Here is a 21,591-nt window from a genome sequence, read left to right as displayed (position 1 = left end):
GACTGGGGAGAAGCAGTTGGTGACTGGGAGAAAGCAGTGGGTGACAACAGCAGAGGCTGTGGGTCCAGTGAGAAATGCCATGGGAGACGGAGAGGTAGGTGTTAACTGGGAAGTCAGTGGATAACAGGTAGAGATGGCTGGGAGAGACAGAAGGCAACAGGGATAGGCAGTGGGTGGCAGAGAGAGGTAGATGAGTGACTGAGGTAGGCAGTTGATGACAGGGAGAAGCAGACAATGGTAGGTGGTGACTGAGGAGTCAGTGGGTGACAGTTTGGTAGCGGGTGACATGGAGCAGCAGTAGGTGATGGGGAGAGGCAGACAAGGAGAGGCAGTGGGTGACTGGAAAGTCAGTGGGTGATAGGGAGATGTAGAGGGTGACAAGGAAATGCAGAGAGTGATGGGAGAGGCAGTGGGTGGCAGGTGGTAACTGGTGAGTCAGTGGGTGAAGGAGAGGTAGAGGGTGACAGGGAGAAGGTTGTAGGGAGAGGCATTGTATGACAGGGAAGAGACCGACATAGAGAGGCAATGGGTGACTGGGAAGTCAGTGGGTTAGAGGAAGAGGCAGATGGGTGACAGCGGGAGGCAAAGGGTGACAACAGAAGGCAGAAGGTGACAGCAAGAGAAGCTATGGGTGACATTGAGAGAGGCTATGGGTGATGCAGAGGCATGGCAGTTACTCATATCAGCATGGCTATGATTGTCATCCCTCCAGTAACACCTCCCCCTTAAGTTCCAGTAACTCAGGAGACATAGAGGAGGAGCCACGGAGAAATAATTGGGGAGGCATCAATTCTCCCCCTTCTGACCTCCGTCTGGAATGCATCAGTGTCCACTCTTTTTAGATCACGGGTGGCCCACGGAGCAGCGCGGTAGCATAATGAGTTTGTTTGACTTATTCCAAAGCTGCCAGCTGGAGGCCTCTCAATAGCGGCTGGCCCTGGTGTAATGCACCAGCTGCTCCGAAGCTAGTTCCGGCTCTGGTTGTTATCATCCACATCACAATAGCAAACGCAAATGCAAAAACACATGTAACACAAGCTCAGTCCACAATAAGAAATTGAAAGAAAAAAGAAAGACTCTATGTTGGTGCACTCTTATCTTACAAAATTATATGACGATAAAATTTAACTTGTAATAAGTTTCTATAAAAATAAATTGTGACAACCTTTGAACTACCGTATATACTCGAGTATAAGCCGACTTTTTCAGCACTTTTTTTTGTGCTGAAAAAGCCACCTCGGCTTATACTCGAGTCAGTGCAGGCAGAGGCAGAGCAGTGTGAAGGAGGGACATGGAGCGCACAGCGCGCGGCGCTCCTGTGTCCCTCCTGCATCTCCGGCGGCAGCAGCGGCGGTTCTATTACAGGAAATACCCGTTCGTGACCTCTGATCACGAACCGGCACTTCCTATAATAGACCCGCCGCGGCCGCCGAAGATGCAGGAGGGACACAGGAGAGCCGCGCACGCTGTGTGCTTCGTGTCCCTCCAGAAGACAGCGCGGGATCGACGGAGGGGTAAGTAACAGCACTGTGGGGCATACCTGGCACTTGGGGAGGGAACGTATCTGGCAGCACTGTGGGGGCATATCTGGCAGCACTGTGGGGGCATATCTGGCAGCACTGTGGGGGCATAACTGGCAGCACTGTGGGGGCATAACTGGCAGCACTGTGGGGGCATATCTGGCAGCACTGTGGGGGCATATCTGGCAGCACTGTGGGGGCATATCTGGCAGCACTGTGGGGGCATAACTGGCAGCACTGTGGGGGCATAACTGGCAGCACTGTGGGGGCATATCTGGCAGCACTGTGGGGGCATATCTGGCAGCACTGTGGGGGCATATCTGGCAGCACTGTGGGGGCATAACTGGCAGCACTGTGGGGGCATAACTGGCAGCACTGTGGGGGCATATCTGGCAGCACTGTGGGGGCATAACTGGCAGCACTGTGGGGGCATAACTGGCAGCACTGTGGGGGCATAACTGGCAGCACTGTGGGGGCATATCTGGCAGCACTGTGGGGGCATATCTGGCAGCACTGTGGGGGCATAACTGGCAGCACTGTGGGGGCATATCTGGCAGCACTGTGGGGGCATATCTGGCAGCACTGTGGGGGCATAACTGGCAGCACTGTGGGGGCATAACTGGCAGCACTGTGGGGGCATATCTGGCAGCACTGTGGGGGCATATCTGGCAGCACTGTGGGGGCATATCTGGCACTATGAGGGCATATCTGGCACTGAGGGCTGTGTACGGCTAGAGCTGCATTTCCCACCCTAGGCTTATACTCGAGTCAATAAGTTTTCCCAGGTTTTTGTGGTAGAATTAGGTGCCTCGGCTTATATTCGGGTCGACTTATACTCGAGTATATACGGTATTTATCAATAAACAATATACAAGAGCGCGCAGCCCATACCCACTCTATGTGGTATCCTGATTACGTAAGCGCCCATTTGGGCTGTTAAATATTTATTTAAGCTTACCATTCTCATGCAGTATATTGGTAATATGCTATTCTATGAGACCTACATGTTGGGAACCTTTACTTACTATTGTGCTGAATTTATATACCACTCAAACAAATATTTTTATATCTATACTAGGTCTTTTGAACTTTTGGTGCTATATGTGGTGTCACTAACAGTTATTGGTCTACTATAGTAAGATCCTGATATCATCTTTTGTGTTTTGCTGCCAAGTTTTTTGCAAGGTTTATGTATGGTAACCCATGTGCCTATTTTATGTGAACTGTTAAATTACATCTATCTGCACAATTTGAGACCTTGTTAATATTCCACAGTCTGCATGAATTTGCAGTAATACTGACCAACACGTGTGTTATATCTTTTATACCATTTCTGATATGGTGGTATTACATTGAAATCACATGGAGGTCCATGTGTTTTACCTTACAGTAAGAGATTCATTCTTTTAGAGCCTGTGTATAATATTTAGAGATGTGCACCGGAAATTTTTCGGGTTTTGGTTTTGGATTCGGTTCCGAGGCCGTGTTTTGGATTCGGACGCGTTTTGGCAAAACCTCCCTGAAAATTTTTTGTCGGATTCGGGTGTGTTTTGGATTCGGATGTTATTTTACAAAAAAACCTCAAGAACAGCTTAAATCATCGAATTTGGGGGTCATTTTGATCCCATAGTATTATTAACCTCAATAACCATAATTTCCACTCATTTTCAGTCTATTCTGAACACCTCACACCTCACAATATTATTTTTAGTCTTAAAAATTGCACCAAGGTCGCTGGATGACTAAGCTAAGCGACCCAAGTGGCCGACACAAACACCTGGCCCATCTAGGAGTGGCACTGCAGTGTCAGACAGGATGTCAAATTTAAAAAATAGTCCCCAAACAGCACATGATGCAAAGAAAAAAAAAAGAGGTGCACCAAAGTCGCTGGATGGCTAAGCTAAGCGACACAAGTGGCCGACACAAACACCTGGCCCATCTAGGAGTGGCACTGCAGTGTCAGGCAGGATGGCACTTCAAAAAAAATAGTCCCCAAACAGCACATGATGCAAAGAAAAAAAGAGGCGCAATGAGGTAGCTGTGTGACTAAGCTAAGCGACCCAAGTGGCCGACACAAACACCTGGCCCATCTAGGAGTGGCACTGCAGTGTCAGACAGGATGTCAAATTTAAAAAATAGTCCCCAAACAGCACATGATGCAAAGAAAAAAAGAGGTGCACCAAGGTCGCTGGATGGCTAAGCTAAGCGACACAAGTGGCCGACACAAACATCTTACCCATCTAGGAGTGGCACTGCAGTGTCAGACAGGATGACACTTCAAAAAAATAGTCCCCAAACAGCACATGATGCAAAGAAAAAAAAAGGCGCAATGAGGTAGCTGTGTGACTAAGCTAAGCGACACAAGTGGCCGACACAAACACCTGGCCCATCTAGGAGTGGCACTGCAGTGTCAGGCAGGATGGCACTTCAAAAAAATAGTCCCGAAACGCACATAATGCAAAGAAAAAAATAGGCGCAATGAGGTAGCTGTGCGACTAAGCTAAGCGACCCAAGGGGCCGACACAAACACCTGGCCCATCTAGGAGTGGCACTGCCGTGTCAGACAGGATGTCAAATTTCAAAAATAGTCCCCAAACAGCACATGATGCAAAGAAAAAAAGAGGTGCACCAAGGTCGCTGGATGGCTAAGCTAAGCGACACAAGTGTCCGACACAAACACCTGGCCCATCTAGGAGTGGCACTGCAGTGTCAGACAGGATGGCACTTCAAAAAAATTGTCCCCAAACAGCACATGATGCAAAGAAAAATGAAAGAAAAAAGAGGTGCAAGATGCAATTGTCCTTGGTATGTTGTATTAACAGGACATGCACACTTTAACGAACCCATCATTTCAGCGACAGGGTCTGCCACACGACTGTGACTGAAATGACTGGTTGGTTTGGGCCCCCACCAAAAAAGTAGCAATCAATCTCTCCTTGCACAAACTGGCTCTACAGAGGCATGATGTCCACCTCCTCCTCATCGTCCAATTCCTCACCCCTTTCACTGTGTACATCCCCCTCCTCACAGATTATTAATTCGTCCCCACTGGACTGGAATCCACCATCTCAGGTCCCTGTGTACTTTCTGGAGGCAATTGCTGGTGAATGTCTCCACCGAGGAATTGATTATAATTCATTTTGATGAACATCATCTTCTCCACATTTTCTGGAAGTAACCTCGTACGCCGATTGCTGACAAGGTGAGCGGCTGCACTAAACACTCTTTCGGAGTACACACTGGAGGGGGGGCAACTTAGGTAAAATAAATCCAGTTTGTGCAAGGGCCTCCAAATGGCCTCTTTTTCCTGCCAGTATACGTACGGACTGTCTGACGTGCCTACTTGGATGCGGTCACTCATATAATCCTCCACCATTCTTTCAATGGTGACAATCATATGCAGTGACAGTAGACGACATGTCAGTAATCGTTGGCAGGTCCTTCAGTCCGGACCAGATGTCAGCACTCGCTCCAGACTTCCCTGCATTACCGCCAGCGGGTGGGCTCGGAATTCTTAGCCTTTTCCTCGCAGCCCCAGTTGCGGGAGAATGTGAAGGAGGAGCTGTTGACGGGTCACGATCCGCTTGACTTGACAATTTTCTCACCAGCAGGTCTTTGAACCTCTGCAGACTTGTGTCTGCCGGAAAGAGAGATACAACGTAGGTTTTAAATCTAGGATCGAGCACGGTGGCCAAAATGTAGTGCTCTGATTTCAACAGACTGACCACCCGTGAATCCTGGTTAAGCAAATTAAGGGCTCCATCCACAAGTCCCACATGCCTAGCGGAATCGCTCTGTTTTAGCTCCTCCTTCAATGTCTCCAGCTTCTTCTGCAAAAGCCTGATGAGGGGAATGACCTGACTCAGGCTGGCAGTGTCTGAACTGACTTCACGTGTGGCAAGTTCAAAGGTCTGCAGAACCTTGCACAACGTTGAAATCATTCTCCACTGCGCTTGAGTCAGGTGCATTCCCCCTCCTTTGCCTATATCGTAGGCAGATGTATAGGCTTGAATGGCCTTTTGCTGCTCCTCCATCCTCTGAAGCATATAGAGGGTTGAATTCCACCTCGTTACCACCTCTTGCTTCAGATGGCAGGGCAGGTTCAGGACTGTTTTGCTGGTGCTCCAGTCTTCGGCACGCGGTGGCCACCGACAGCATCTCTTGCACGCCCCTGTCGTTTTTTAAATAATTCTGCACCACCAAATTCAATGTATGTGCAAAACATGGGACGTGCTGGAATTTGCCCAGATGTAATGCACGCACAATATTGGTGGCGTTGTCCGATGTCACAAATCCCCAGGAGGGTCCAATTGGGGTAAGCCATTCTGCGATGATGTTCCTCAGTTTCCGTAAGAGGTTGTCAGCTGTGTGCCTCTTATGGAAAGCGGTGATACAAAGCGTAGCCTGCCTAGGAACGAGTTGGCGTTTGCGAGATGCTGCTACTGGTACCGCCGCTGCTGTTCTTGCTGCGGGAGGCAATACATCTACCCAGTGGGCTGTCACAGTCATATAGTCCTGAGTCTGCCCTGCTCCACTTGTCCACATGTCCGTGGATAAGTGGACATTGGGTACAACTGCATTTTTTAGGACACTGGTGACTCTTTTTCTGAAGTCTGTGTACATTTTCGGTATCGCCTGCCTAGAGAAATGGAACCTAGATGGTATTTGGTACCGGGGACACAGTACCTCAATCAAGTCTCTAGTTCCCTGTGAATTAACGGTGGATACCGGAAACACGTTTCTCACCACCCAGGCTGCCAAGGCCTGAGTTATCCGCTTTGCAGCAGGATGACTGCTGTGATATCTCATCTTCCTCGCAAAGGACTGTTGGACAGTCAATTGCTTACTGGAAGTAGTAAAAGTGGTCTTCCGACTTCCCCTCTGGGATGACGATCGACTCCCAGCAGCAACAACAGCAGCAGCGCCAGCAGCAGTAGGCGTTACACTCAAGGATGCATCGGAGGAATCCCAGGCAGGAGAGGACTCATCAGACTTGACAGTGACATGGCCTGCAGGACTATTGGCTTTCCTGTGTAAGGAGGAAATTGACACTGAGTGAGTTGGTGGTGTGGTTTGCAGGAGCTTGGTTACAAGAGGAAGGGATTTAGTGGTCAGTGGACTGCTTCCGCTGTCATCCAAAGTTTTGAACTTGTCACTGACTTCTGATGAATGCAGTCCAGGTGACATATAAGGGAGGATGTTCCTAGGTAGTTAACGTCCTTACCCCTACTTATTACAGCTTGACAAAGGCAACACACGGCTTGACACCTGTTGTCCGCATTTCTGTTGAAATAATTCCACACCGAAGAGGTGATTTTTTTTTTGTATTTTGACCAGACATGTTAATGGCCATATTCGTCCCACGGACAACAGGTGTCTCCCCGGGTGCCTGACTTAAAAAAACCACCTCACCATCAGAATCCTCCTTGTCAATTTCCTCCCCAGCGCCAGCAACACCCATATCCTCATCCTGGTGTACTTCAACAGTGACATCTTCAATTTGACTATCAGGAACTGGACTGCGGGTGCTCCTTCCAGCACTTGCAGGGGGCGTGCAAATGGTGGAAGGCGCAACCTCTTCCCGTCCAGTGTTGGGAAGGTCAGGCATCGCAACCGACACAATTGGACTCTCCTTGGGGATTTGTGATTTAGAAGAACGCACAGTTCTTTGCTGTGCTTTTGCCATCTTAATTCTTTTACATTTTCTAGCAGGAGGATGAGTGCTTCCATCCTCAGGTTAAGCTGAACCACTAGCCTTGAACATAGGCCAGGGCCTCAGCCGTTCCTTGCCACTCCGTGTCGTAAATGGCACATTGGCAAGTTTACGCTTCTCCTCAGACGATTTTGATTTAGATTGTTGGGTCATTTTACTGAGCTTTATTTTTTGGGATTTTACATGCTCTCTACTATGACATTGGGCATCGGCCTTGGCAGACGACGTTGATGGCATTTGATCGTCTCGCCCATGGCTAGTGGCAGCAGCTTCAGCACGAGGTGGAAGTGGATCTTGATCTTTCCCTATTTTACCCTCCACATTTTTGTTCTCCATTTTTTAATGTGTGGAATTATATGCCAGTAATATATCAATAGCAATGGCCTACTACTATATATACTGCGCACAACTGAAATGCACCACAGGTATGGATGGATAGTATACTTGACGACACAGAGGTAGGTAGAGCAGTGGCCTACTGTACCGTACTGCTATATAGTATATACTGGTGGTCAGCAAACTGTGCAAAACTGAAATGCACCACAGGTATGGATGGATAGTATACTTGACGACACAGAGGTAGGTAGAGCAGTGGCCTACTGTACCGTACTGCTATATAGTATATACTGGTGTTCAGCAAACTGTGCAAAACTGAAATGCACCACAGGTATGGATGGATAGTATACTTGACGACACAGAGGTAGGTAGAGCAGTGGCCTACTGTACCGTACTGCTATATAGTATATACTGGTTGTCAGCAAACTGTGCAAAACTGATATGCACCACAGGTATGGATGGATAGTATACTTGACGAAACAGAGGTAGGTAGAGCAGTGGCCTACTGTACCGTACTGCTATATATTATATACTGGTTGTCAGCAAACTGTGCAAAACTGATATGCACCACAGGTATGGATGGATAGTATACTTGACGACACAGAGGTAGGTAGAGCAGTGGCCTACTGTACCGTACTGCTATATATTATATACTGGTGTACAGCAAACTGTGCAAAACTGAAATGCACCACAGGTATGGATGGACAGTATACTTGACGACACAGAGGTAGGTAGAGCAGTGGCCTTCTGTACCGTACTGCTATGTAGTATATACTGGTGGTCAGCAAACTGTGCAAAACTGAAATGCACCACAGGTATGGATGGATAGTATACTTGACGACATAGAGGTGGGTAGAGCAGTGGCCTTCTGTACCGTACTGCTATATAGTATATACTGGTGGTCAGCAAACTGTGCAAAATTGAAATGCACCACAGGTATGGATGGATAGTATACTTGACGACACGGAGGTAGGTAGAGCAGTGGACTACTGTACCGTACTGCTATATATATAGTTATACTGGTGGTCAGCAAAATTCTGCACTGTCCTCCTACTATATACTACAATGAAGCACAGATATGGAGCGTTTTTCAGGCAGAGAATGTATAATACTGGTGGTCACTGGTCACTGGTCAGCAAAACTCTGCACTGTCCTCCTACTATATAATACTGCTGGTCCCCAGTCCCCACAATAAAGCAATTAGCACACTGAGCACAGATATTGGCAGCACACTGAGCACAGTCAGATATGGAGCCTTTTTCAGCCAGAGAACGTAGATATTTGCACTTGCAGCACACTGAGCACAGATATTTGCAGCACACTGAGCACAAATATTTGCAGCACAATTTACAGCCCACTGAACATAGAAACTGAGAGGACGCCAGCCAAGTCCTCTCACGATCATCTCCAATGCACGATTGAAAAATGGCGGCGACGCGCGGCTCCTTATATAGAATACGAATCTCTCGAGAATCCGACCGCGGGATGATGACGTTCAGGCGCGCTCGGGTTAACCGAGCAAGGCGGGAGGATCCGAGTTGCTCGGACCCGTGAAAAAAAGGTGAAGTTCGGACGGGTTCGGATCCCGAGGATCCGAACCCGCTCATCACTAATAATATTGATTTATTTTTTCACTGATAACTGGTTAAACAGTTAAATGATTTTCCTCTTAATTCAACAGAGTAAGATCACCAGGGTATTAACCCTTTTTCTATTATTCCTTACACTTACTATTCCTGCACATCTGTGCATGTGTGCTCTCTCATCCAGGGCTTGTGTCTCTCTCTAAGGTGCCCTACACATTAGGCGAGGTGCCCGACGGCCGATACGGCCGACCCGGTGGCGGGGGGGCAGTGACGGGGGGAGTGAAGTTTCTTCACTCCCCCCGTCACCCGGCTCTATAGACGTGCAGGCAAATATGGACTATCTCGTCCTTATTGGTCTGCATGCACAGCCGACATGTCACCAGCGATGAACGAGCGGGGGGCCGCGCATCGTTCATCGCTGGTGACTCCACACTGCACGATATGAACGTTATCTTGTTCATTAATGAACGAGATCGTTCATATCGTGCAGTGATATCGGCATGTGTGTAGGGCCTATAACAGAGACAGACAGGTGCACGGGCTCCCCTGGACAGCAGAAGTACACTTTCATTTTTCAAGGAACAAGTACTCTCTCATTCAGCAGAATACTGTCACACTCCACAGGATACGCCCAATCTCGTTTGATCTTGGAAGCAAATCTTTGGTAGGCCTGGTTAGTACTTGTTTGGGAGACTACCAAGGAATACCAGGTGCAGTAAACACACTTGCTGAACAGCAGAAGGAATAGTTCCTCTCCTTCTGCACTTTTCTATATCTATAATTAAGAAATAATTGTTTCTGATATCTGTGAATATAAAAGACATTCAGTGCTCTATCTGTCTACTTCTGAAATTGTAAAGTGTAAATACCCTTTTTTTTTTTAGCAGAATAGCAGTCATTGCATACCCTGCTGAATAAAAAGCCTATGGGGACACCTCTGTTCCAACTTAAGAACAGTTGGTGATTAAGAACCACACAAGGCAACAAAACGATATTTTATAATTTTTTGATTATTTAACAGCACAAAGACTTTTCTACAGGATACCACTTTGGGAATAAGAAGTCAGAAAAAGCACACAAACTGATAGGATTTTTCCCACTATACATAATACATAAAAAGAAAATAAGAGAAATACAAATTTCACCAAGGCAAGATACTCTTGTATATTGTTTATTGATAAATAGTTCAAAGCTTGTCACAATTTATTTTAATAGGAACTTATTAAAAGTTAAATTTTATCGTCGTATAACTTTGTAAGATAAGAGTGCCCCAACACAGAGTATTTCTTTTTTCTTTTCTTTTCTATGTAACCTTTACTGACTCTGGGAGCACCACCGACCCTATATTAACACATAGTGTGGAATTAACCCTTTGTATAGTCGGTACCGGATAAAAATCCTCACTGAGGTTTGTCTGTAATATTTAACCTGTGCGGGACATCTCTTTTGTGTACACAATAAGAAATTGTAAACATCAACAATCTTTGCAAACATACTGTAAGACACACCTAGCACCCATAGATGCGAATGTGGCAATCACACAGTAAATATATATGCAATAGCAAAACCAAATGCATATACACATCTATCAAACACACATCATTAAGCAAATGTCCAAGTGATGGAAAGATTGCAGACATCTCTATATAATTACCCAGTAAACAGCTAATTGAGAACCAATTACTTGAAAGAGAGAGTATATTGAAGTAGAAACAGAACAATAATTAGGTGAACGGTCTAAACGCTATGGGAGCCCGGCTGTCACAATACTGACACCGGGATCCAGACGAAGGTACCATACCGCCACCGATGTACCGGCGAGGTAGGTTATTCCCCCTTTGTGGGTGTCCACGCCACACCCGTAGAGGGAGAAAACAACCTGTGGCGAGCGTAGCTCGCCATCAAGCCCGCAAGGGGCTTTGTTGCACACGCCCTCCCTGCTGGTATTCTACCGCTTGGAATGCCGATGTCATAGTAACATAGTAACTAAGGTTGAAAAAAGACAATTGTCCATCTAGTTCAACCTATTTGTAGTTTCCTATGCAGTCTTATTATAGGACTAGTTATTTTTATGTTAGGACTAGTTATATTAACTATAATGCGTGCCTACGCACCATAACCCTGAATATCTTTATCCAATAAGAATTTATCTAACCCATTCTTAAAGGTGTTGACTGAGTCCGCAGTTACTACTCTCTCAGCAGGGAATTCCCTATAGATTGTAAGCTTGCGAGCAGGGCCTTCCTACCTCTGTCTGTCTGTCTGTCTTTGCCCAGTTTTGTTCTATAATTGTTGTTCTAATTGTAAAGCGCAACGGAATATGCTGCGCTATATAAGAAACTGCTAATAAATAATAATAATAAAACACGTATTGTCCTTACTGTGAAAAAACCTTTTTGCCTCAATGTGCGGAAACTCCACTCCTCTAACCTAAGCGAGTGACCACGTGTCCTCTCTGCTGATCTTATAGAAAACAGGTCCCTCCCAAGCTCTGTGTATTGACCCCTTATATATTTGTAGATGTTGATCATGTCCCCTCTTAGTCTCCTCTTTTCCAATGTAAACATGCCTAGCCTTACAAGCCTTTCCTCGTATTCCAGCGTCTCCATGCCCTTGATTAGTTTAGTCACCCGCCTCTGAACCTTTTCTAGCTCAAGGATATCCTTTTTGTTATATGGTGCCCAAAATTGCACACAGTATTCAAGATGAGGCCTCCCTAGTGATTTATATAATGGGAGTATAATAGCTCGTCCCTTGCATCAATTCCCCATTTTATGCATGCTAATATCTTATTAGCCTTCTTTGCTGCACTTCTACTTTGGGTACTGCTGCTTAATTTGTTATCTATGTGAACCCCTAAGTCTTTTTCCAGTACAGAATCCCTGCGAAAATTGATACCATGCTCTCTAGACCTACTGTTAGGTCATTGATGAAAATGTTGAACAAAAGTGGTCCATGTACAGACCCTTGTAGCACACCACTTAGTACTTTAGTCCAATTTGAAAATGACCCATTGACCACAACGCGCTGCTCCCTATTATCTAACCAGTTACTGACCCAAGTGCATATTGTGCTCCCTGGCCCTATTTCTTGTAGCTTGTAGATAAGATGCATGTGTGGTACATTGTTGAAAGCTTTGGCAAAGTCTAAAAAGATTATATCCACCTCCTTACCCTGATCCAGGTTTGCACTTACTGTTTCATAAAAGCCAAGTAAGTTGGTCTGACATGATCTGCCCTTCACAAAGCCATGTTGGTTCCTTTTAATGACCTTATTTGCTTCAAGGAACTTTTGAATACTTTCCCCACTATAGATGTAAGACTAACTGGTCTATTATTACCTGGTTCAGCTTTGCTCCCCTTTTTAAATATCGGCACTACCTCCGCTATATGCCAGTCTTTGGGAACCATACCCGATTTAATCGAATCCATGAAGATCAAAAATAGAGGTCTTGCTAGTTCAGCGTGCAGCTCCATAAGAACCCTCGGGTGAATTCCATTGGGACCAGGTGACTTATTAATCTTTAACTTTTTTAATCGGTCACAGACTACCTCCTCACATAAATAAGCATTTAGCAGTGGGACATTATCTTTGTTGAGATTTTGTGTTAGACCCAGCATTTGGTCCTCTTGTTTAGTTTGTTTGCTCTGTCATTATTATTTTTGATTAAGACTCCCCTCTTGTCCTTTAAAGGGCCTATACTCTCCTTCTGTAGTCTCTTGCTTTTGATGTACTTAAAAAAAATTTGGGATTCGCTTTGCTTTCCTTTGCTACTAGTTTTTCAGTTTCTAAATTAGCCGCTCTTATTCCTTTTTTGCATATTTTGTTACAGTCCTTATAGTGTTGAAATGACTCCGCATCCCCCTCAGATTTGTATTTTTTAAATGCTCATTTTTTTTGTCCATTAATTCCTTTATATTTTTGTTAAACCACATTGGTTTGGGATTTTTATTCCTTTTTTTGCTGCTGGTGGGGATACATTTACAAGTACAGGTTGAGTCTTCCTTATCCAAAATGCTTGGGACCAGAGATATTTTGGATATGGGATTTTTCCGTATTTTGGAATAATTGCATACCATAATGAGATATCATGGTGATGAGACCTAAATCTAAGCACAGAATGCATTTAAGTTACATATACACCTTATACACACAGCCTGAAGGTCATTTTAGCCAATATTTATAATAACTTTGTGCATTAAACAAAGTGTGTGTACATTCACACAAATCATTTATGTTTTATATACACCTTATACACACAGCCTGAAAGTCATTTAATACAATATTTTTAATAACTTTGTGTATTAAACAAAGTTTGTGTACATTGAGCCATCAAAAAACAAAGGTTTCACTATCTCACTCTCACTCAAAAAAGTCAGTATTTCGGAATATTTGAATATGGGATACTCAACCTGTATTATTAATTAGCAGTGATTTTAATATATCCCAAATTCTCTGTTATTTTTTCCTTGAAACAGAATTTCCCATTCAATGTCCCTTAACGCTTCCTTCATCATGTCAAAGTTGGCTTTGCTAAAATTTAGAGTCCTAGTTGAGCCAGTATAGGACTGCTTATGAAAACTGGTATTGAATGTGACCATATTGTGGTCGCTGTTACCTATGGGCTCTCCTACTTCAATATTTGATACCAATTCCCCAGTGTTAGTTAATACCAGGTCTAAGATTGCATTGTACCTAGTTGGTTCCTCGATTAATTGAACTAAGTAATTATCATTTAGCGTATTTAAAAACATATTGGGGGTCATTCAGAGTTGATCGTAGCTGTGCTAAATTTAGCACAGCTACAATCATGAACTCAGCCATGCGGGGGGACGCCCAGCACATGGCTAGTCCACCCCGCATGTCAGTGCCCCCCCACACAAATGCAAAAGCATCTCACAGCAGCGATGCTCTTGTATTTGGGGAGTAACTCCCAGCCAGCGCAGCATCAAAAACATAATAAGGCAGTTGTGTGTTTTGAGAATAAGGGGTCTATTCATGAAGCAGTGAAAAGTGAGTAGAAGGGAACCAGTGGAGAAGTTGCCAATGGCAACCAATCAGCATTGAAGTAACATTTATAATTGCATACTATACAATTTTACAGAGCAGCTGATTGGTTGCCATGGGCAACTTCTCCACAGGCTCACTTCTCCACTCTTTTCACTGCTTCATGAATAGACCCCTAAGGGACAAAAAGACAAAATAACTAGAAGGTACTGTACATATAATCAGCAATGTTTTAACCATTCATATGTGAGTAATTAAATAAAATGTTCAAACAATGTCCGATCTCAAATGATTTTAACAGGTTATTTCAGCTTGAGTCACCATGGAATGATGAGCGATGTATCCGATCAGATCTGGAAATACACTCTTCCACCAAATCATCCGAAAAAAGCCTCCATGGCTCTATTTATTATTAATTAATAAAATTTGATACAAGATTGTTTTAAAAAACAGGTGTCAAATATCCAATGATGCTAATGGAGAAAATGATACTAGTTCCTGCCAACACCCTTATGGGTGAGAGCTTAATTGACAAGATCCTCACAATAAGCTCATGGATACAGCACCCAAAATACACTATGTGTTTCATCCATACAGATGGACTTCTTCAGGGGTAAATAAAAAAATGCACACAATCTCACCTGTTACAGATAATATTTTCACTGGCTTTCCTTAGAAGTAAGGCTGCTCAAATAGCCATATTTATCAACAAATGTTGATCCTAAAAAGTGTGCCACCAGAACAACAGCAGTCCTCTAGCTGTAATACAAATGTGTGTGTATGTGAACATTTGTATATCAAAACAAATGGCTAAATGTTATGCAGTAACACTGTTATAAATAAAAACGGAATCTGTAAGAATGTGTAAAGTATGAAAGCCTTTAGCCGGGTTTGCATTACGGTATATGTATGCCACTTACTGTGTGTATTCTTATATAGTAAATTTTATACTGTCAGCCATATACTATGGGGTCGATTTAAATGTTTTCTCTGCGGCTGCCACTAGTGGGAGCCGAGCGGCAGCAATTCAACTGTTATGTCATTTGGGTGCCCAGCGGCCACATTTATCTCGCAGCCTCCAGAGGATTTCCTGGAAAACACTGTAGTGTAGCATTTTGATAGCAGATACAGCTGTATTTGCAAACAGAATATAGACAAGCTGCATGTCATTGTAATCATCAAGGTCTACTTGTGCGTCTTCTTCACAAAAATAGATGGTGTGTCTGCCATTTTAGGGAAGTCTGCTTTGCGATCTGTGGACCAGTAGGTGTGTATGCCCAGCACCATGGACCCAACATCAGCGATCTTACTCAGATGTTTAATTCTTCTGTTACCATGAGGGCAGCAAGCTTCACCCAGAAAGAGCTCCTCATCTTGACAAATGTGATGGATGAGAAGTTGGGGCAGTCCATACCCTATATTAATAATAGGGTTAAACTTGCTCCACAGAGGCATGTGCAAAGGCACATCTGTGGGTGGTCAACTCCATCAGGAGTGTATTTCAATTGGAATGCTGCTGGAGCGATCTCCACTGGAGGCACCCCAACCTCCTGAGAAGCCTCCGGCAGCAGATTGCAGAAATATGTATGAGTAGTGACTATGCTTAAAACTTCAAGAAAGTATGCCAAATCTCTTAAGTATGCATAGTGTTTTCATCAAAAGTGTTTTTTTTAGGTCACAGTCCAAATAATTGTGCTTATTGTTGGTTTGTTGCTGTAGATATGTTGCTGTTTGTGCACAGCGCTGGTTTTGCCTGTCACATGGAGCACAAATATTTTTTTGTTGGTTCTGGACAATCAACCAATGGCACAGGAGGTGGAAAGAGTTGCAGAAGGGCTTTCCCAAGCCCACCACAGCACTGTAAATATTTTCAATGTAATTTATGATTTAATGGGTGAACAATAACTTTTTGTTTGAGAACTAAAACTTTTATGTCATATTATTTATATACTTATCTATTGTAATGCTTCATATCGCTATACTGTATATTTATTTTTTTAGGTGTAGTGATACATTTTTAATAACTTTTTTTTAACAAACTCCGCTCACACCAAATTTCCTATTATTCATTTCTATAGCTATTAACTTGTTGGGTGACTTTGCCCAGAGAAACGTGTCAAGCTACCTACAGACCTACTCTGACTCCAGTTACATTGCACACCGGAATGCTATCTGGTAATATCCTGCTGCTTAACCTAGATGATTGAATCAACTAACTGAGGAAAGTCTTAATTTAAAACTCTGTGCACTAGGAGCCGGTGCTGTGACATGTTACAGTTGAATCACTGTGGTTTTCTTTTGGATAATTTTCATTTTAATAATAAATGTGTGTGCCCATTTTTGGGTTCTATTTACTAAGGCTTGGATGGAGGTAAAGTGGATGGAGATAAAGTACCAGCCAATCGGCTGCTAACTGTTATTTTTCAAACCCAGCCTGTGACATGGCAGTTAGGAGCGGATTGGCTGGTACTATATCTCCATCCACCTTACCTCCATCCAAGGCTTAGTAAATAGACCCCTTTTTTGGGCTCCTATCCATTCATTTTTGTTTATTAATTATTTATTTATTCATTGTATATATAAGCACTGGTACTATTTGTGTTTGTGTTTTTGCTATATATTGGAACTGACACACCAAATACTAGCTGCTATTGACAGCACGTTGGGAGTCTTTCTGTATTTGTCAACTTGTTATTCTTTGCCTACAGTATATATTACAGATAGTATAGACAACCGTAGAAAGGTTACGAATGACAAAACAAATTGTGCTCAAAATATATATTTATATACACTGCTCAAAAAAATAAAGGGAACACTTAAACAACACAATGTCAATCACACTTCTGTGAAATCAAACTGTCCACTTAGGAAGCAACACTGATTGACAATCAATTTCACATGCTGTTGTGCAAATGGAATAGACAACAGGTGGGAATTATAGGTAATTAGCAAGACACCCCCAATAAAGGAGTTGTTCTGCAGGTGGTGACCACAGACTACTTCTCAGCTCCTATGCTTTCTGGCTGATGTTTTGGTCACTTTTGAAAGCTGGCGGTGCTTTCACTCTAGTGGTAGCATGAGACAGAGTCTACAACCCACACAAGTGGCTCAGGTAGTGCAGCTCATCCAGGATGACACATCAATGCGAGCTGTGGCAAGAAGGTTTGCTGTGTCTATCAGCGTGTCCAGAGCATGGAGGCGCTACCAGGAGACAGGCCAGTACATCAGGAGACGTAGAGGAGGCCGTAGGGGGGCAACATCCCAGCAGCAGGACCGCTACCTCCGCCTTTCTGCAAGGAGGAACAGGAGGAGCACTACCAGAGCCCTGCAAAATGACCTCCAGCAAGCCACAAATGTGCATGTGTCTACTCAAACGATCAGAAACAGACACCATGAGGGTGGTATGAGGGCCCGATATCCACAGGTGGGGGTTGTGCTTACAACCCAACACTGTGCAGGACATTTGGCATTTGCCAGAGAACACCAAGATTGGCAAATTCACCACTGGCGCCCTGTGCTCTTCACAGATGAAAGCAGGTTCTCACTGAGCACATGTGACAGACATGACAGAGTCTGGAGACGCCAAGGAGAATGTTCTGCTGCCTGCAACATCCTCCAGCATGACCAGTTTGGCAGTGGGTCAGTAATGGTGTGGGGTGGCATTTCTTTGGGGGGCCGCACAGCCCTTCATGTGCTCGCCAGAGGTAGCCTGACTGCAATTAGGTACCGAGATGAGATCCTCAGACCCCTTGTGAGATCATATGCTGGTGCGGTTGGCCCTGGGTTCCTCCTAATGCAAGACAATGCTAGACCTCATGTGGCTGGAGTGTGTCAGCAGTTCCTGCAAGATGAAGGCATTGATGCTATGGACTGGCCCGCCCGTTCCCCAGACCTGAATCCAATTGAGCACATCTGGGACATCATGTCTCGCTCTATCCACCACAGACTGTCCAGGAGTTGGTGGATGCTCCATTGATAATTTTTGTGTGATTTTATTGTCAGCACATTCAACTATGTAAAGAACAAAGTATTTAAAAGAGTATTTCATTCATTCAGATCTAGGATGTGTTATTTTAGTGTTCCCTTTATTTTTTTGAGCAGTGTATATTTTTTCATTACTCCATTTTTCCATTGTTTCATTTAAACAAAAAATATTCCACACATGTCTTGTATGGGATTCTTCACCTTGCTGTCCTAAAAAAGAAACCAAATGGTGTATTTACTTTATAATTGACACATCCCAATAAATACACTTTAACACAATTTAGAATCATTTATGTAATAACTGGCAAACCAATTTTAAACATGCTGTCAAGTAACGTGCTTTGCCAACATTCTGTCTATATGCCATATGTTGTACAAAAAACACTATACATCTGTGTAATTGTTAAAATTCACATTTTTGTAACATAGAAAATTTCACAAAAAGATACATTTATAAGTAATTTTCAACTTTAAGATCTGACAACACTGATAATAAACCACAGTCATTTCCTGAGCCGTAACTAGACTCTTTGGTGCCCTGCGCCAGAGAGATAATCGGCACCCCCCCACCCTCCTCATTTTTTACAATAGGGACATAAGGCGCATGCCTCTTTGGGAAGGGGCATGACAAGGTTGATACCAGAGATAGCCCATGCTATGATGCCCCTTTCCACAGATAGATAGTTAGATAGATAGAAATAATACACACACATTTATAGACCACTGCAGGAAAATGATTTTGTATACAAATCCTCTTTATATACCACATTCATGCACTTAACTTGAGAGCTCATTGTTATTCAGTTACAATACCCTTTATTTAATAACACATTTCAATATACTGTCACACCCAAGATTCAAACCTATAACCTGTTGAATTCTAATAAAACACCTTACTCATTGAGCTGTTTGATCTGGCATAAAAACTATGAACACTATGGGGTATATTCAAATGAAGTCGGATCCATTCCGACATTCATTTGTCGGAATGGATTCGACCTGGGCTATTCAAAGCAATCTCAATCCAACTTTAAAAAAAGTCGAATTCAGATGCAGGAGCTGAGATGCGGGCAGAGGGGGAGAGCAGCGCTGGAGGAGACGAGGAGGAGACGGGGGGTGGGTGGGGGGAGACGGGGGAGAGCCAGGAGCGCATGTGCTACAGCAGCGGGCAGCATAGTCGGAGGATGTCACAGCCGCTGCTCACTGCAGCGTCCACCTGGCTCCAGCAAGCGAAGTCCCGCTTGCTGGAGCCTGGTGACGCTGCTGTGAGCGGCGGTTGTGACATCCTCTGGTTACGCTGACCGCTGCTGTCCCCCGTCTGCCCCCACCGTCTCCTCCGGCGCTGCTGTCCCCCTGTGCCCGCGGCTCTCCCGTCTCCTATCCTCCGGTGCTGCTGTCCCCCTGTGCCCGCGGCTCTCCCGTCTCCTCTCCTCTGGCCCTGCTGTCCCCCTGTGCCCGCGACTCTCCCATCTCCACTCCTCCGGCGCTGCTGTCACCCTGTGCCCGCGGCTCTCCCCCCTCTCCTTCTCTAAGGTCCCTCATCTCAGTCCGACATTTTTTTATGTCGGACTAAGATGGTCGGAAACGGGGCCAAATCCTGTCGAATTTGGCCCTGTTTCCCTCAAGAGTCCGTAAATCGGCAGACTTGTCGAATAAAAATGCCGGGGATTGAATAGGTCGAATCACGATTCGACCTTAAAAAGTCGAAAACTGCCGTCTTTTCGACAGACGGCAGCTTTCGACCCTAATTGAATATACCCCTATATAAAGCTACTGTACTAGTACTTTGTTTAAAAAAAAAAAAAAAATCAGCATTGCAATTGAGCAGATCTATGTATTGTGCAGCCACCCATCCAATCTCTTGCAGTCACACACTGCTTAGATCTGCTCAGCCACAATGCTGATCATTTTTTCACAAAGTACAAACTTCAAATAGTTAGAATGCTCTAGCTTATATTAATTACCTACCTTTCTATGCAAGGGCAGATAGCTCAATGAATAGATCATCTGACTGCAATACCACAGGCAATGGGTTTGAATCCCAGGAATGTCAGCATCTTGAAATGTAATAAAGGACAGTGTGACTGAATAACAAGAAAATCTCAAGTTGGGTTCATGAATGTTGTATAGGTATTAGCGACAGAAGGGGTCAGGGTAGGAGACAGTGGTGGTCAGGAGATGATGGGCTTCAAAAAGGGGGAAGCTGCAAGTGAACAGATAATTGACAAGTGCCACCAACAGCGCCCCCTAGCCTGCAGTGCTATCTGCGGTGCCCCCTCTGCACACACCTAGTTACGGCCCTGGTCATGTTACTTATACCCCTTTCACACATGCATCAAAATCACGGTCTTTTGCACATTAACGCACTTCAACCCAGGATTTCTAGACCCAGAAAATTCCAGAATCTAATGTCTGAAAGGGGTACTGTAAATGCCACTTTCAGAGAGAGAACACAAAACACAGGTTTTTGCTTGTGAATGTGCATCGACCCGGGTTTTTGCTATCTGTGAACAAAAATGTCCAGGATCGAAGTCCTGGGTCCATGACCCCAGGCTTGGACTGGCCCACAGGGGTACAGGGGAAACCACCGGTGAGCCCCACTGCCTGGGGGCCCACCTCCTGCTCTAAGGATCAGGTTCCAGAATGTGCACTTGAAATATACATTATACATATGAAATCTTACACTGGACTATGGTCTGTTTTCAACAGTGCATTGCTGTTATTAATCTGTTATTCATCTGGTACATTATCATGCATGCAGCAGCTGAATTTACTGTATATATTTATGAAGGGGCCCAGACGTTGCACTATCTAATGGTTAGTCAAACCAATGAGGTGGTAGGCCACACCACCTCTGCAGACTGGCCACACCCCTAAACATGGGTCCTTTCCACTGCATTCCCCCGCTGGGCCCTACATGCCCCAGTCCACACTGCTTGACCCTGCTCTCTACCCAGTTTTTTTCTGGGTGTGACCTGGGTTGCCTGTAATGGGAATGCATCCAACTCGGGAGAGTGAATATGAGTGGGAGCACCTTAATAAGAAAAAATAAAAAAAAATTTACCTACAGATGTAGCCACATTCATCACGGCTACATCTTTCCGTGATGCGCGACCGCATGCATGTCTGGGCCTTGCGTGTCTAAGAAGTGCATGCACCCCATTAGCATGAATGGGAGCGGCAATTGCTGCATCTTGGCACGGCTAGGCGGGGGTGCGCCTGGCTGCATCGAGGGTGGCCGATTAGTGCAGATGTAGCCACGATGAGCGTAGTAAGTAGCACAGCTTTAAAACAAAATGTATTTAAATAGGAAATAAAACCACAAATTTGCCAATAACAAATATTAAAGGCTGAATAATCTACATGAAAACATCCCCTTTAAATACACACCAAATTCTAGGATAGGGTCGGGTTCAGTGTGAACACATCCAATGTGGGAATTTCC

The 21,591-nt window shown here is 44.5% G+C and overlaps 1 pseudogene; it reads left to right on the top strand.

Annotated features, from left to right (window-relative positions):
* Positions 1–9,758: 9,758 nt before the first annotated feature.
* On the top strand, positions 9,759–9,877 carry LOC134937760 (5S ribosomal RNA; annotated as a pseudogene).
* The last annotated feature ends 11,714 nt before the right edge of the window (positions 9,878–21,591 follow it).

Source organism: Pseudophryne corroboree, chromosome 6, assembly GCF_028390025.1.
Source record: "Pseudophryne corroboree isolate aPseCor3 chromosome 6, aPseCor3.hap2, whole genome shotgun sequence".
Lineage (NCBI taxonomy): Eukaryota > Metazoa > Chordata > Amphibia > Anura > Myobatrachidae > Pseudophryne > Pseudophryne corroboree.
This window is presented reverse-complemented; position numbering and strand designations above follow the sequence as displayed.